The following is a 16,387-nucleotide window of genomic DNA, read 5'->3' as shown; positions in this document are numbered from 1 at the left end:
CATTATTTTGTGATAATCTTCCACTCCAGTGGTTACTCACTGCTGTGACCAGAACATTGAGTCAGTGAATTAACCATTCATACCAGTTTTGTGAATTAGATTAATCAACTCACTGAAAAGATCTGACTCAAAAGAATGATTATTGGCTACATCTTTCATGAAGTAATAGGAGAGCTCAGGGAGATGTTCAGATTTCAATCAATAATGACTTTGCATAAAGTTATTGTTTGGCTTCAGAAGACTTTAAAGTCAGCATGAAATCAAATACAGCCTATCTATTTTCTAAATGCATCTTATCAGTCTGATAATAAATGAGTGACTTGTGCATGTTGCTTTGTGTGTGCGCTCACAATTTAGCATCAAAAGGTCACAAGTTGTCCATTTCTAACTTGTTAACTGGCTGTAACATCAGATGCATGTCATAATATGGAAGGAAAAACATGTCACTCTTTCCATTTCATCACAATTTTAAGGAACCACATTTATGATGCTTAATGCACTTTCATTATATTGAAAAGATGAGATTGCTCTGTTCTCCACTTAGGATTCGCTACTCAGAGAATCAGACGGTTGTTATTGAGTAGCCCTCTTAATCAGTCATCAGCCAAGTGTCTTTCCCTCTTAAATGAGAACACAAATGCCACCAATTTCTGCAGAGAAAAATAACTGCGGTTGCAAATGTCACAAGACCCAAAATCAACAGTAATAAGCGCTTTGATCAATAATAGATCATGCTGTCAGGTACAAACACGTTCTGCATTAATTAGCTGCACGCGTGGTGGAGGCTGACTCGGGTTCATGTGCTGCACCCCTGGACGTGGAAACAAATTCAATAGGCCCGATCTGATGGAAATAAGGGCTTTGATTAGCCTATGACATCTGAGAGGAGAAAGGCATTAAGTTGGAGGGCACTGCTCTGGTGGATATCTGTCTGGCATCAGCAGCATGAGAGAATTGTCTCCGAACAGCCTATGTACGCAGGGTGTGATCATATCATGAAAAAGAAAAAAGACTGACAGAAAAGCCATTTGATGGCAAACAGATTATTTGACAGGTAAAGGACAGATAAGTCAATTATGCGATGTTTGATCCTGGATTCAACACCTTAACCCTATAGCATAACTAATTATGCCTCCTCCCTATAATACATAAGTACAATCCACAGGAATTGTATAATTAGGTGCATATTAATTATAAGTCCTCTCTTTGTTTTGTCAATGAACATAAACTTTAATGACGATTTAGAGTGGGGTCAGGTTTTGTCTATGCTGTTGGGCCCAAATGTCCCCACAAGGATAGTAAAACCTGAAATCACTTACGTTATGGGGGCAGCCAATGGTCCCCGTGAGAAAAACAGCTCAATAAACATACTAAATAATGGCTTAATGAAAATCTAAAAACAGAGACAGGTTTATATTAAGCCTCCAGCAAGATAAATAAATATACGCATGTGTGTGTATCTAACACCATGTTGCTCCAGGAGGACTGTCACTGTTATAAAGCATCTGCTGAATGACAGCTTGCCATTTCAGTTCTTACTAAATATTAATCTGTGCATGACACATTGCCTATATGTAATCACCTATATAGACGGTTTCATCGGGCGCATGCGCCTGGCCCTAAGTTAACTTCCGGTCTGTGTTTGTTTATCAGTCTGGCTATGGTGCCATCTACAAACGGAGTTAACGTTAAGGTGATGAGTAGACTGAAGTTTGGCTCAGATGGTTGTGCTGTGGGATGTGTTTCCCACACATTTATTTATTTGTGGCCCTTACAATATCAGAACTGACCGATTTTCCAAAATGCTTCATTGAATAAACATGACTGCATAAACGTACTGCACGTTTAAAAATCAAAACGAGGCGTGGGTGTTTTTATATCACTGTATTTCTGGTGTTTTAATATTATTTTATTTGTGTATTTTGGTTGTCTTTTTAAATTTTTTTTGTATGTTATATGCCTGATAAAGCAACGTTTGTGAGCTCAGTGCTGCTTTGTGTACAACAGTTACTGGGGAAACCTCTGTTTCTCATGCTTTGAAGCACCTCCTGCTGGCAGAGAATGAATTTGCATTTTCAGTAAGTCTGATTTACACAGCAAACATATTTTGCTTGTTATAAAAAATATTCAACTCTAGAGGGGCTACTTAGCTGTTGTTATTGATTTTATTTGGAAGTCTACCGGAAGTTAAGTTAGGGCCACAAAAGCGCGCATGCGCAGTAACGTTTGTTTCTGATGTTGCCGTTGAAACCGTCTTTAGATACAGATGGAAACTGGTAAAATGGGGACATACATGTAAACAATTAGCATTAAAGAAAATGTCTGGTTCGATGCAAGTTGAGCCCAGCTCAGCTCATCTAGACAGCATTTGTGGCAACATTTATGAGCAGAAAATATATTAAACTGAAAATAATAAAACAATAACTCATGTTTAAAAAAAGGCAAAAATTGAGGTTACAGAGACACTCTTAAAATAGAAGTGAATGGATTTAAAAGCAGAAGCTTATAACTTAATAAAACACTAACATTAATTATTTTGTTAAATCTTGTGTATTATTTGAGCTATAAAACGGTTGTATTAGGAGTTATGTTGTCATGGCAACAAGCAAAGTTTGTAAAATGGAATATAACTTCACAAAGAAACGGTTATTAAGTATAAGTGTGGCTACACTATTGAAACGGTGAGTAACATTTTCCAGATTGGGCTCATTCACTTCCATTGTAAGTGCCTCACTATAACACAGATTTTTGCTTTATTCAAAGAAAAGGAAGGACAAATAAATGTATTGTGTATTATTCTCTTTAATACATTACTTTAATATTAAATTCTCTCTCTCACACACATACACACACACATACACACACAATTCATTAAGTGCACCACATACTGTATGCATTTCAGGATTATGGTGAAGCATTGTTTTTTATTATTATTATTTTTTATTATTTTTTTATACAAACTAAGATTTCAATTGGCCGTTTGCAATTTAGGAGCACACAGTCTCATAATACCACAACCTGTTCAACAGTCCCCTTTATTACCCCAGCTCTATTTTTATGTGTGTGGGTTTTAAGATAGTTCATAGCCTCAATGCCTCTGTTTATTACTACTGCTCTTCAAAGATGAATTGCATTAGCGACGAGCACACTCAGCCCGGTACAATAACCAAGCGCTACCTGGACAGGCGCCAGAATGGTTCTAACATTAGCTCCACATCGCATATGTCAGAGTCAGTGCGTGATCGGCTTTCTGAGGCTGTGATTGGGGCAATCCAGAATGGCAAATCAAATCAGCTTTTACAGGGGTCGGCTGTAAGTGCTAGAGAAACACTGACCACACATTAATTATTAAACACACAGAGATATCAGGCTTATAAATGTACACTGCAGATACTCCTCTACAGTGGTGAGGAGATGCTATCTGAACCTCACAAATAGGGCCCTTAAGTGCCCCTGAACCTGAGATAAATTTGGCCAATCGAAGAGCTTGTACACACCGCACAGCAAGAAACTGAAAGATTTCACATCTCCACTAAACTGCAGCAACTTGTGCTCAGGTTATTTTGAGGCAAACAATCGAGGCTGGATAGTGAGCAATGTGAGGGCGAGCATCGCCCCACTTTGCGGTGACAGCTGTAGTCATTGTGCCATTTAAAGCAAGACCACAGGAGCAGAGTGTTCAGGCGAACATGCCAATATTTACAAAAGCATTGTGCAAGCACAATTGCTGACACAATGCCTCTGGACCGCAATGAAGAAGTGAAAATCCCTTCAAAGCTTCCAAGTCAATAATTGTTTGCTTAATAATATAGATAAAACAATGTTTTGTTTGCAAAAATGACCCTTTTGTCTCAGCAGGGTCCATTGTTGACTTGCAAAGAGCATGGAATCATGCCTCTGGCAGCGATTCAGAATCCCAATACATGTTCCCTCTGTCATGCATTTCAAAAAGAAGCTTAATTAGTCTTCCAGCTTTTAAGACGCTCTGGCTAATGAATTTCATTAAACAAGAAAGTGGCCTGATATGTGGGCACTACTCTGACAGATGAGAGGAGCGGAGTGGGTGGAAAGGGAGGCTAGCTGCGTGGGTAGCCCAACAAAGATACAGCCTCCAGCAAAGACTTTATAAAACACACAAAGATGCCCTGCAAAGCTACTCATTATGTAGACAATGACAGCCAACATACTGCTGGGAACGTACATTCTCCTGCATCCCAACAGGATTGTTTTAATGAAGAGGGTTTGGAATTGGAGAACCGGGAAGAAAGACTTTGGGGTTGCAGAAAAGCTTCTGCCTTCTGCGAGTCTGAGCTCTCTGCTGATACTGCGAGAACATGAGCCAACTCCTGGCACCTGCCCAGGCCTTGAGCTGAACCCGACCCTTCCCCTGGGTCCTAGCCCACTCCCCCCCCCTTCTGTAATTTTAGTCCACTACTCTAAAAGCGTAGCGGAGCTTTTGAGCATAGCCACTACACAGATAAACACTGCAGCATGGAAACTCAAACAATGTATTGAAAGTATCCCAACACATCTCAAGGTGGTCTGCACTTTCAAACCCAGCACTGCGGTAAAGCACTCCATTTATGAGCAGGACACTAAGAGTTGCTAGAATCAAGAGTGTATTTCTAAATCAGTTTTGAATATAAGTAAAGGGACAGTTCACACAGTTATGTAAACTTTTACTCACCCTCATGTCGACTACCTTCTTCTGCAAAACTACAAATAAAGATATTAAAAAAAAAAAAAAAAAAAAACTGTTTTTGTCCATACAATAAAAGTCAGTGGGTTCCAAAAGTCTGAAGCTTCAAAAAGGACAGTAGAGTGAATTTAATCCACATGACTTGACTGATTTATTCCAAACCTTCAGAAGCAGCAAGCTCAATGTTTCATGAACAGAAATTTAATCCCCTCAAATCAAATCAAAACAAACATTGATCAATACCATATTTAATGTAGTCTGTGGATTAATGTGTTGATCAATGTTTTAATTTAATCAGAGATTGAATAAAGATCTGTTTAGCATACACTCTTAAAAAAAAAAGTGTCACCCTAAAAGCGACGCTTCATTTACCCCCACCCCAAATATTTTATTTATCCCTAAAAGGCTCATAGTTGAAGTTTCATTTTTCATTTACCCCCACCCCAAATATTTTATTTATCCCTAAAAGGCTCATAGTTGAAGTTTCATTTATGGTACTGCCCCAGAGACAATCTGTTGTACCCCTAAAGGTACAATTTCTGCACATTTTTCCTGGCAGTATATAGAGTCTATACAATAATACAAAGTTTTCCTGGCAGTATGCCAGGAATTTAATGAAACCTTTATGTCCTTTTTTGGAGCTTGAAAGTTTTAGACCCTCTTGACTTTTGTTAGATGGACAAAAACAGCTGAGAAATATTTCGAAATATCTTCTTTCATGTTCCAGAGAATAAAGTAAATACTGTTATTTTATGAGGGTGACTAAATGTGAACTATCCTGAGCAAATTCAAAGTGGTCTGCTCTTGCAAACCCAGTGCTGTGGTAATGCAGTCAATTCATGAGCTGGATATTGAGAGTTGCTGCTAAAAATGCATTTTAAATCAGTTCTGAATATGTATTAAGGTGAAAGAGGCTGTAGGTATAGAAACAGGGTCAAATTCACTATTCATCCAGAATAAAAAAGGAAATGGGAAATTATAAGGGAGATGATGTTTTCACATAGGTGGAAACATTCTTATAAAGAGGATAAGTGTTTGAATTGACATTTACGCTCTCAACTGCAGCACCACACACACAGAAACCCTGCACGCAGAAATCGAAACACACAAACACAGATACGCACACTCAGACACACACACACACACACACACACACAAACACACACACACACAGAACCTGCTCCATAAAGCTGTCTCTTTGAGCTCTGCTGCTTTAAATTACACAGCCAGCACCAACTCTATCTCTCTTCACGCTGACCATGCACATTCCCGGGATCCTTCCACTGCCATTACCGCTGCTGTTGTTTCAAGCAGCGATTAAATAAGAGACCAGAGGAAGATAAATTCTAAGGATCTACTGGGCTGCCAGACCAAAAAAAAAAATCAATGCTTTTTCTTTGGGAGAATTTTAATGAAGGTATGGAGGTACTAGCCTTACAAATCACCAGCAGGTTTAGAGAATTTGAATCTCTATGTGATCTTCAGAACCCTTTGTGTTAAGCTAATTGAGGGTGTTATGCAAAATAAAGAATCCTCTCGCGCTAACGTGCCAAACGGGCACTTTTAAGGCATCTGTTTGTCAGAAAGACATGCTATTTGCATTAGGGGAATAACGTATGTCAACATGAGATACTGAATTAATGGTTAGAGCTGAAATATGCAAGGGTTTGTTGCTGTCATCAGTCTCTTCTGGCACGGTGAGCATCTCACTCCTCAATCTTATTTCTCGGCTCTCAGATACATCTGTCTTCAGATTTAAAGCCCACTCGGGGATTGGAATAAAGAGTCTGCATGATATTGATTATAGGATTGGTGTTGACAGCATTGTCTAAAATAAAAATGCTTGAGAAGAAGTTTAGAGTGAGATTGTTAATGTCATTAGAAAGGAGAGGTTACAGGGGTAATTAAGAGGTTGCTTTGGGGACTCTCCTACATGTAGAATGCCATCAGGAGGGAAAGAGGGATTATGGGATAGAATGCACACACACCTGTCCTTTGGTCAGCCTCAGAGACTAAAAGAGATTCTGCAGTACTTCAGTGTCCCAAATCAGAGAGACCTTTCAACTGTGCCTGATGCAATGTGTGCCTCTGCGGTGTAAAATATGCACATATTAAAACTTTATCTTTCAGACTGTCTCTCAGCCTTTATGACATAATAAAAAAAGGGCCTGTACACAATAACAGCTATTCTTTTCAACCAGATTTCAAATGCTATGGAGTTTATGGCTGAAAACTTGCCACAGCACTCTCTTATTTGGCACTGTGTGTCTATTTGTTTGTTAAACATTCATCTCACCATGCACACCACAAGACAAGCGGTTTTGCACCAGAGCGCAGGGGCAGAATGCCGTGAAATTGCTGTGATCGTGGGCACGTGCAGTATATGAAGTGAGACACCACAGACTTTAAACGCCTGATAGCCAACAATGACGTTTATATCCTGTGGTCTCAAGTCAAGCGGTTTTCTGAACTGAACTTCAACAAGGATCGTTTTGTCATCTGCTTTGGTGTTTATTAAAGCTTTGAAACTGGGATTTAAATGTCAATAATCACCATGGCTACCACATGAAAGGCTGAAGGTTTTCTCTACTCTGAAGTCCAGATCATACAGTAGCTTCTGCAGAATGAGAAGACTTGATCAGGGCAAGAGATCCAAAATAATCTAACCACAAGCAAATTTCAAACATTATTGATTATCATAACTTAATAAGGTACACTATCATAGGCAGAGTGTGTGTAAGGCTTAGCCTTCCCCTGGCCATGGGGACTTGTGGCAAAAATGCCACTAAATTGGACAAAAATGCCCCTGCACAAACAAATTAAATCTATTATGTCTATTAGGCTATAATTTATTCGCTGTTTGAATAACAGTGGAAAGGAAACGTTATGTAGCCTAATTATCAATTTCTAATGTTTTTATTAAACTGTAATCACGTTAAATACAAATTCAGTCCCATTAAACATATTTTATTAGCCTACGTGACACCCATGTCTGGTTGTTGCCTAAAAAGACGGGTTTATGATGTGTAATGCATTTGGCTGCTTTTAGCCTTAACCTGGAGTTGGTTTACCCTCCGCCTATGTACACTATCATTCAAAAATATTTTTATTTCTTTTATTAATACTTTTATTAAACAAGTATGCATTAAATTGATCGAAAGTACAGTAAAGACATTTACAGACGTTTTGTTTTTACAAAAGATTGCTTTTTAAAATAAATGATGTTCTTTTAATCAGTTTCCACACACACACACACACACAAAAGCACCACAACTGTTTTCAACATTTCTAATAAGAAATATTATAAATGTTTCACCAAATCAGTATACTAGAATGATTTCTGAAGGAATGGCTGCTGAAAGTTCAGCTTTGCCATCACAGGAATACATTATATTTTAAAACATATTCAAAAAGAAAAGACTTATTTTAAATTATAAACACTGAATTATATATATATTTTTTACAGTATTTTGATAAAATAAATGAAGGTGAACATCAGAGACTTGTTTCAAAAACATATTAAAATAAGACTCACCTTCAAATAATTCAAATTATCTTCATTCTAAGAGTTATTCATGTTAACAACTGAAAGACCACTCACAAAATATAATTACAAAAACATTTTGTGTAAATATTTTGTAAAACTTTTCTTATATAATAATCATCATCATCATAATCATCATCATCATAATCATCAACACAACAGCCTGTAAAGATAGCAACATGCATTATTTGAATACATTTCAGATTTATCAACCTTAAAATCAAATTGTAGTTGTGTACATTTTGCATGTCTGTCAGACAGCTGCTTCCTGTCTAAGTGGGTGGTTCTTGGCCAAAATAACTGGCCAAAATTGCAAAGTGGGCCAGATTTATTGTAAGAAATCTGGCTCTACTAAAAGAATAATTTCACACAACCCGTCTTTCATTCAAGAAAACAGATACAAAGAAAATGATCTTCATTTTTAGGGCCTCTAAAACTGCTTTGTCTATAGTGCATAACTGCTCTATAAATCCATAATCATGTACAGTGGTTTTCAAACTTTTTTAAGAGTGACCCTATTTTTTGAAACTGATGCACCAGGCCCCACGGCAAACGAGCACTAGTCAAAAGAGCATGAAATAAGTGAAAGTGATGTGACGTGTAGCAAAGTATGGTGTCCCATGGTTAACCCATCCAAGTGCACACACACAGCAGTGAGTAGTGAACACACACCTGGAGCAGTGGGCAGCAGCACCCGGAGCTGTTGGGGGTTTGGTGCCTTGCTCAAGGGTCTCACCTCAGTTGTGGTATTGAAGGTGGAAGAGAGTGCTGATCATTCACTTCCCCCACCTACAATCCCTGCCGGTACCAAGACTCGAACCCACGACCTTTGAGTTACAAGTACAACTCTTCAAACATTAGGCCACAACTAATGGTTAGTAACGGGTGACGAGGGAGCTTCAGTAGAAAATAACACTGCCCAAATTGGACAGGCCATGGCTGAAATGTCAGGAAGCGCAAGTTTTTTTTCTGATGTCTCATGATCTTTAAGCACATAGTAGAATGCCGTCAATTAGTTCACATTCGTATCATTAGAAACTGCTAATGTGCGGAGCTCAGTCTCCCAGCAAAGCATGCCGAGAGATTTTAAATGTGTTTGGAACACAAAAACATTGACTTGGTATGCAAGCAAAGCATGCCGAGAGATTTTAAATGTGTTTGGAACACAAAAACATTGACATGCACAAATACATACACACACACGTTGCAGTTCAATATTCAACAGCTAAATAAATATATCAAACAGAAAAAAAAGTTACGAATCTGTAGCCAGGAAAATATTAACAGAATTTTGTAGTGAATGTTTATGGTGATTGGGTAGTTCTGATAGATCTATTTCCTTCAGTTATTTTGTACACTTAAACATAAATCAGTCTGATATGAAGCTCGAGTGGCAGTGTCTGACCCTGACTCCACCTCCCAGATCTAAATGATTGCAGATTAAGAGGCGGCTGGCAGGAGACAGCACAGCCACGGCCACCTGACTCCATGTTGCCAAGAGACGAAGGTGACGACACTTGAATAATTAACAACCAAAAATAGAGACTTTAAACCGTTTTTAACTCGCTGGAGTAGAGGAAGAAAATATACCATTGTAAGACAGGAAAGCCACTCTTAGAAATACCTGCATACTTTCCAGGCAGGAGGATAAGGGTTATTATAGTTTTATTTTTATTTTTTTTTTATTTTACAATTTGTATTCAAGTTTCAGTACAATTTAAGAATAATTTGCACAAAAAGAATAATACAAGGACACTAATATAACACCCTTTAGCTTACAATAATGCAGACTATATTTTATCAGAAACTGCACCATACTTGAAAAAATGCAATGTACTGTAAGTTTGAGATAAAAGTTTTATTCACTTAAATTTACAACAACAGCACACCACGCTACTTGCTGACAATGAAATGTGCTATAAATGTGTCCCTGCTATATTTACTGTAAATTGTAACTACAGCACCATCACTCTGGCATTTCTGGGACATTTATGATTCAGCAGCATGGACTGGACCCACTCAGATTTTCTGTAAATCTCAGATGGTCTGTACTGGATAACATCTAGTCGCTGGATTTTACCACAGATTATTAAGTTCATGGCGCTGAACCCTTGAGTTTTGAAAGCATTTGGAACATCTGCGGCATTATCTGCTGCAGACACTTTTGTACGTGCTTTTATTTTTTGTCTTCAATTTCAGATATACCTGCCCGAAACATCACAGCCCTTGTACTCTCTTTCTCTCTAATTGGGCAGTTTTTGACAGAATGAACCTGTGTGTGATTTATTTAGCAGGGTGATCCCATTCCCTGTCTACTTGTACACTTATACAAAACATTTACATTGTTACAAAAGATTTCTTTTTCAAACTTTCTAGAATCCTGATCAGTTTACACAAAAATATTAAGCAGCACAACTGTTTTCCACATTGATAATAATTAGAAATGTTTCTTGAGCATCGAATCAGCATGTTAGAATGATTTCTGAAGGAGCAAGTGTAAGACTGGAGTAATGATCCTGAAAATTCAGCATTTAAAAAAATATATATTCAAATAGAAAACAATTATGTTTATTGTATTTTTAATTAAATAAATGCTGACTAAATGCAAGCACAAGAGATTTCTTTCAAAAACATTAAAAATCTTACCAATTTCACATTTCTAAATGGTAGTCTATGTTTTTTTACGTACAGGATATACACAGAAACGTACAGTACCAGTGTATTGATTCATTTAATATAAACCCTTTCACACAATTATAAAATAGTTATGACCTCAGCTTTTGCAAGGGGACAGATATATGTGAACAAATTCATTATTAAGCTGGAATTTACACTCTTCCGTGCATATGAAAATTATGTTAAATTTTTATTATTTCATTTATTCATTTCTATTTACATGTAGATATCTCATTTATTAAAAAAAAAATAAAAAAAAAAACTTCTAACTATTAGATGCTGTCAATACATGAATATCATACATTTTAGTTATGCTCTAATTAAAAAAAAAGTACTGTATGTGCGCTAGAAACACTCTAAGTATGAATACTTATGAATAGTAATGAGATCAGGTTGGATTTAGAAAGGAAGAGAAAAAAAGTGTTAAGGTAGAGTGAGAGAATGAAAGAGCAGTATGAGAGCAGAACAGAAGTTAATTGACTTGAGTCAAAGACAAAAGGTCTAGTATGCAGCACTCTAATAATATCATTGCTTGCTGAAGTATCTGAATACTAGACAGACGGAGGGAGAGATTGGTAGGAGAGGTAGGAGGTACAGTGAACACCTACACACTTAACTCAGAGCTCATCAGAAATTCTGTGGTCACCTGGAGGACTCCACACAGCCCACCTCTGAGCCTCTTTCCCTGCATCTCCATCTGTGCTCAATTGCAAACACTGCCTAACGGCGGTCATCTCTCTGCATTCGGCTCCGGTAAAGTGGGAGGTGGGCAGCAGTGAGGGTCTGCCACTGTGTTACCTCAATGTTTACAAGCTTGCTTGGTCTGCTGTGTTTTTTTTTTTGTTTTTGTTTTTTTGAAAAGGAGGAAAAGAAGTGCTTAATTTCTAATAAGTGACATGACATACAGCCAAGTATGGTGACCCATACTCAGAATTCGTGCTCTGCATTAAACCCATCCAAAGTGCACGCACACAGCAGTGAACACACACACACCGTGAGCACACACCCGGAGCAGTGGGCAGCCATTTATGCTGCGCCGCCCAGGGAGCAGTTGGGGGTTCGGTGCCTTGCTCAAGGGCACCTCAGTCGTGGTATTGCCAGCCCGAGACTCACACCCACAGCCTTAGGGTTAGGAGTCAAACTCTCTAACAATTAGGCCAAGACTTCTCCCTTTTATTCTATCAAGCTTCAAATCAAGTAAGACGAGGCAGCTGGGATGCTCTGCATTATAATATCACTCAAAGGAATGGGGAACATTAAAAGGCTCTCAGCAGTCATATTGTGGTGAGTGGCTATGAGCAACGATGGGGACTCATTCAATTACTGGCACAAACACAGGGCTCTCTTTCCAGCACTGCACCTGTGCCTTCCCATACCTACTGCATTCATTGTACTGCATATTTCACTCTGCATTTCTATTATTTATCATAAACATACAAACATATAAAGTGTAAAGGGACAGTTCACATAAAAATGGAAATTGTCATCATTTACTCAACTTCATGTCATTCCAAACCTATATGCTATTTTATTTTATTTTATTTTATTTTAATTTATCACAAAAGAAGAAGTTTTAGCTTATATTCAAAGTCATCATGACATATTTTTTTTTAAAAACCCAAACTGCAGTCCAAACATTTTCATATCCTTAACAACAAACAGCATTTGATCTCATGACCAAATATAATTAAATGAAACCAGAGATGCTGCAATGATAAATGAATCATTGATACATTCATAAATAAATGTATTTAGCATTTAAAAGTATTTAAGGCAGTGTATGTATAATGCATGTAAAAGTATAAAAGTGTAAAAAATGCATAAACGTTAAAAAGTTAAAACAACAAAATGTTTCTTATACTTTTTAAAGCTAGTGGTCACTGTGAAATGTCTATATATTATAAACAACTACATAAATTTTGCGTTCCACTGAAAAAAATAACAGCATACTGTACAGGTTTGGATCAACATACAGGTGAGTATAGTACATACTGAACACTTCTGGGTGAACTATCATATGCTTTCAGGGTCAGAGTGGATATGTCACAGTCTACGGTACAGCAGTATCTGTCCCTTAGGAGGCAGGAACGCTGTGAGGAAGCCTCTCTATATGCTGCCCTTCAGTTGTACAAGGCCACAGCTCAGGGCTGGAAGGGTATTTATATACTCCACTGCTTACGAGTGCAAAACCCTCCCGACGTGTACAAAAAAGCCTGGCAAAGTTCAAGCGATTATATAGAGGCCGGCGCTTCAGAGCAGGAGATCGTCTCACCGCATTAGGCAGTTATTCTGCATTGAAACAGCAGGTAAATTATAGATTCTTGTGACCAGCGACTTAAATATATATGAGGGTAAGACAACAACAATGGGTTGACGGCATAGGATGGCCGTGAACGTTTCATCTCCAAACATCAGGTGAGCCGAGGAAGTAGAAAGGGTAAAGCCGCCATTCTACTGTGTAATTGTGCTATTATACCTCAGCAGCAAGCCTACAGTAAAACCCCGCTGTGCCTTTGTGCCTTCTAAGTACACAGTTTATTCAATGGGGTATTTTCTGTGAATCAGTGTAAAAATGGGTTCACCATCAGTAGAAAACATGGGATTAGCACTTTTATAAGGGCCCCTGGAATATGCACCGTGCCTCTTTTGTGCAGAGAGGATGAGAAAAACAAAACCAGTGCAAGAGATTTGATTTGTCACAGTGAATACCTCCAAAACACACACAGACACACACTCACAAAGAAACAAACACCGTCTCTGCGAGGTTCAGAGAGAATGATTCCATTGTTATAAAGTTAACGGCACTGTGAAATTAAATTGCTGCAGCACTAGCAGGCAAAACGCCACGTTCAGGGTATTTAAATGAACCTGGCGTTTATGAGTAACAGAAGGCCATGAATGAAGTGAATTTTAATCAGCCGAGTGTGAGCGTGCCACACATTTGTCTCGGGCGTGTGTAAAGTTAACTACATCTGTCTCCATTCAGCAGTGATGACAAGCCCTGGGTTCTACCTGTCTGTAAATAATGCATGCTGCATGGTGTGATATCTAAACGCTCATTTCTCCCTCGCACCTGGATAGGGCCACGTGGTAAAATGTGGTAAAAGGTTGCATAGGCTAATCGTCTGCGCCACTACATTATTTATCCCGCAGCAGAGCTTGTACACGGAGGCCTGGTCACTGCTAGAGCTGGATTTCTGCTGTAATTCTCAATTAGGAAAGAACTCAGAGTGTGTCTGCACACACATACACATTGTGTCCCCACAATGCAAATTGTCGGGCCAGATTTCCCAGCAGGGAAAGACAAAGGGTAAGAGGAAAATAATAACATTTTGCCCTTTTTCAATCCCTTTCCTCCCACTATTTTAGTCTCTTTGTATATCGTTCTCTGTGATTAAGCTAGTTTGCTGCTGCTTCAGCTTTTGTACACAGGCGATGGTGATTAGGGCTTCACAGACTTTTGTGCTTTGGATGGTGGCATAAAGAAAGAACATGATACATGAGACAAATAGGAATATCAGAGCGGCAATGGAAATTATGCGTATCACGTTAGCAACATCCAATCTACACAATCACCCAGAACCCCTTTGCAATCAGCACAAGAGCTGATTATAACACCTGTTCACACTGCCATGCATCTGCCAATAGAGGCACTGTGGCCATACATACTCTATAGATATTCAGCATAAGGATCCTTTCCCAGAGCACAGCAGTGTCTGAATGGGGCATCACTGAATGGAAATGGATGCTCACATCACACCTCAGCAGGGAGATGGGCTGACTTAGCAGCGACTGTGAGGAAATCAATACCAGCGTTGAAATAACCCCGTTGATATGCATATTCATGAAAGCTAAAGCAAGGGGCAAAATTCCACTCAGTGTCTGACTTTATAAGAGTCCACTGACATGGCACAGCTTCAGTCATGTACCCCTTCAGTTTAACAGCATGGTATGAAGTTTTTTCTGCCTTATTCCACCTGAAAAATAAACAAAACAAAGCAAAGCAACAAACCCTAAGAAAAAAAGGTATAAAAAGAAGGTATTGTTGGAGTCTTCTAATTTAAGAAATTATAGACAGTATACAATGTATGATATGAATATTCTATAATTTAACAAATTATAAAACAGCGTGATGTAAAAAGAAACAAAATATAACATTATTAATATAAATAATAAAAATATTGTAAGTTATAACAAAATTGTAGTTTAATTTTATCATTTGTTTTAAGTTTCCAAACATTGTTAAATTTTGTTCTGTTTTATGCAATGTTCTAATCTCTTCTCCACAACTATCGCAAGTAGAACGTACTAGGTGTCAGAGTCGCTGTTATGGGTCATTCAATATGCAAGATATGCACAACTTGTCTTGTTTTCATTTTGCTCTCAGCATTATCAACAGGTTGACTCTTTCACTTGAACCAAGCCCTCTGATGTGGAGAAAAGGCCGGGAGAGCAAGTTCCTCTAATTACAAAGATAGGTTTCACAGAGTGGCTATGTATTTCATAGCAGAAAAGTCCATCATATCATAAGAGTGACTATGGGAGCACTCACACTCTCACAGTTACATTGTTATTATCCTTCCTCCTCTACTTTCCTCTGCATCTGAGCCAGGCTGAACAAATGTTCTACAGCACAAAGCTTTTCTTCTGGACTAAAATATCACTGCACCAGGAAAAGGTGCCAGATGGCACTGCACCAGCACTGGGATAAGCACAGCTTTCTTAGTCTGCCTTTCATTCCCTTACATCTGAGAGAGTGTGTGCAAGAGTATATGAGATTTACAGCTGCTCTATGCAGCGGCGGGAGTAATGAACAAAATTTACTGTAACAGTGGCGACAGTGATGCACACAATGCTCAGCCGTAATTTTACATTCACTGACACCAGATTCTCCCTGCAACAGAGTGGGAGATGTGTCAAATCTGATAATTGCACTGAGATCGAGCTGACAACGGCTACCTTTGTACGTGCTTGACTAAACAATCTGTTGCTGCATTCACAGATACGCCACCCAAACGTTCCCTCAGTATTAGCCTTTCAGCTGGAGGCGGGAGGCAGATGAGCAGCATTGGCGCTTGATCCCAAGCCAAGAACTTCAATATTTCATCTCCTATCATTTTTGATTCTTTTGAAAGGAGGAGGCTGCTGTCAAAAAATCTCTGTTCCCCCAACTGACAGAGATGACACGGGCAAGCTTGAGAAGGAAGCAGTGAAAGTGAGTATGAAATTTCACTTCCACATTTAAAAGCTTTGAAAGATGCTTCCTTTCAGGAGCAGAGCACTTTAATTAAATTACACTGTACAGCTGCATCATTCATCGTATTACTTTGTATTTATAATCCTGCTTAACTCGCCAACGAATTGAAAAACAATCTTCAAACTGCTCACAGAGTAATTATGAAAAATAATATTTTACTAACGCTGATTTTGTTTTAAAATTCCCCTTTGTGCTGCCCTAGATATGGTGG

At 38.5% G+C, this 16,387-nt stretch overlaps 1 protein-coding gene across 1 annotated transcript in view; it reads right to left on the bottom strand.

Moving 5' to 3' along the window:
• The window catches only part of LOC109095924 (zinc finger protein 804A-like), a 48,413-nt gene that overhangs the window by 30,647 nt on the left and 1,379 nt on the right, over positions 1-16,387 (bottom strand).

This window comes from Cyprinus carpio, chromosome A9 (genome assembly GCF_018340385.1).
Source record: "Cyprinus carpio isolate SPL01 chromosome A9, ASM1834038v1, whole genome shotgun sequence".
NCBI classification, from domain to species: domain Eukaryota; kingdom Metazoa; phylum Chordata; class Actinopteri; order Cypriniformes; family Cyprinidae; genus Cyprinus; species Cyprinus carpio.
The sequence above is the reverse complement of the archived record's forward strand: the minus strand, read 5'-3'. Positions and strand labels throughout refer to the sequence as shown.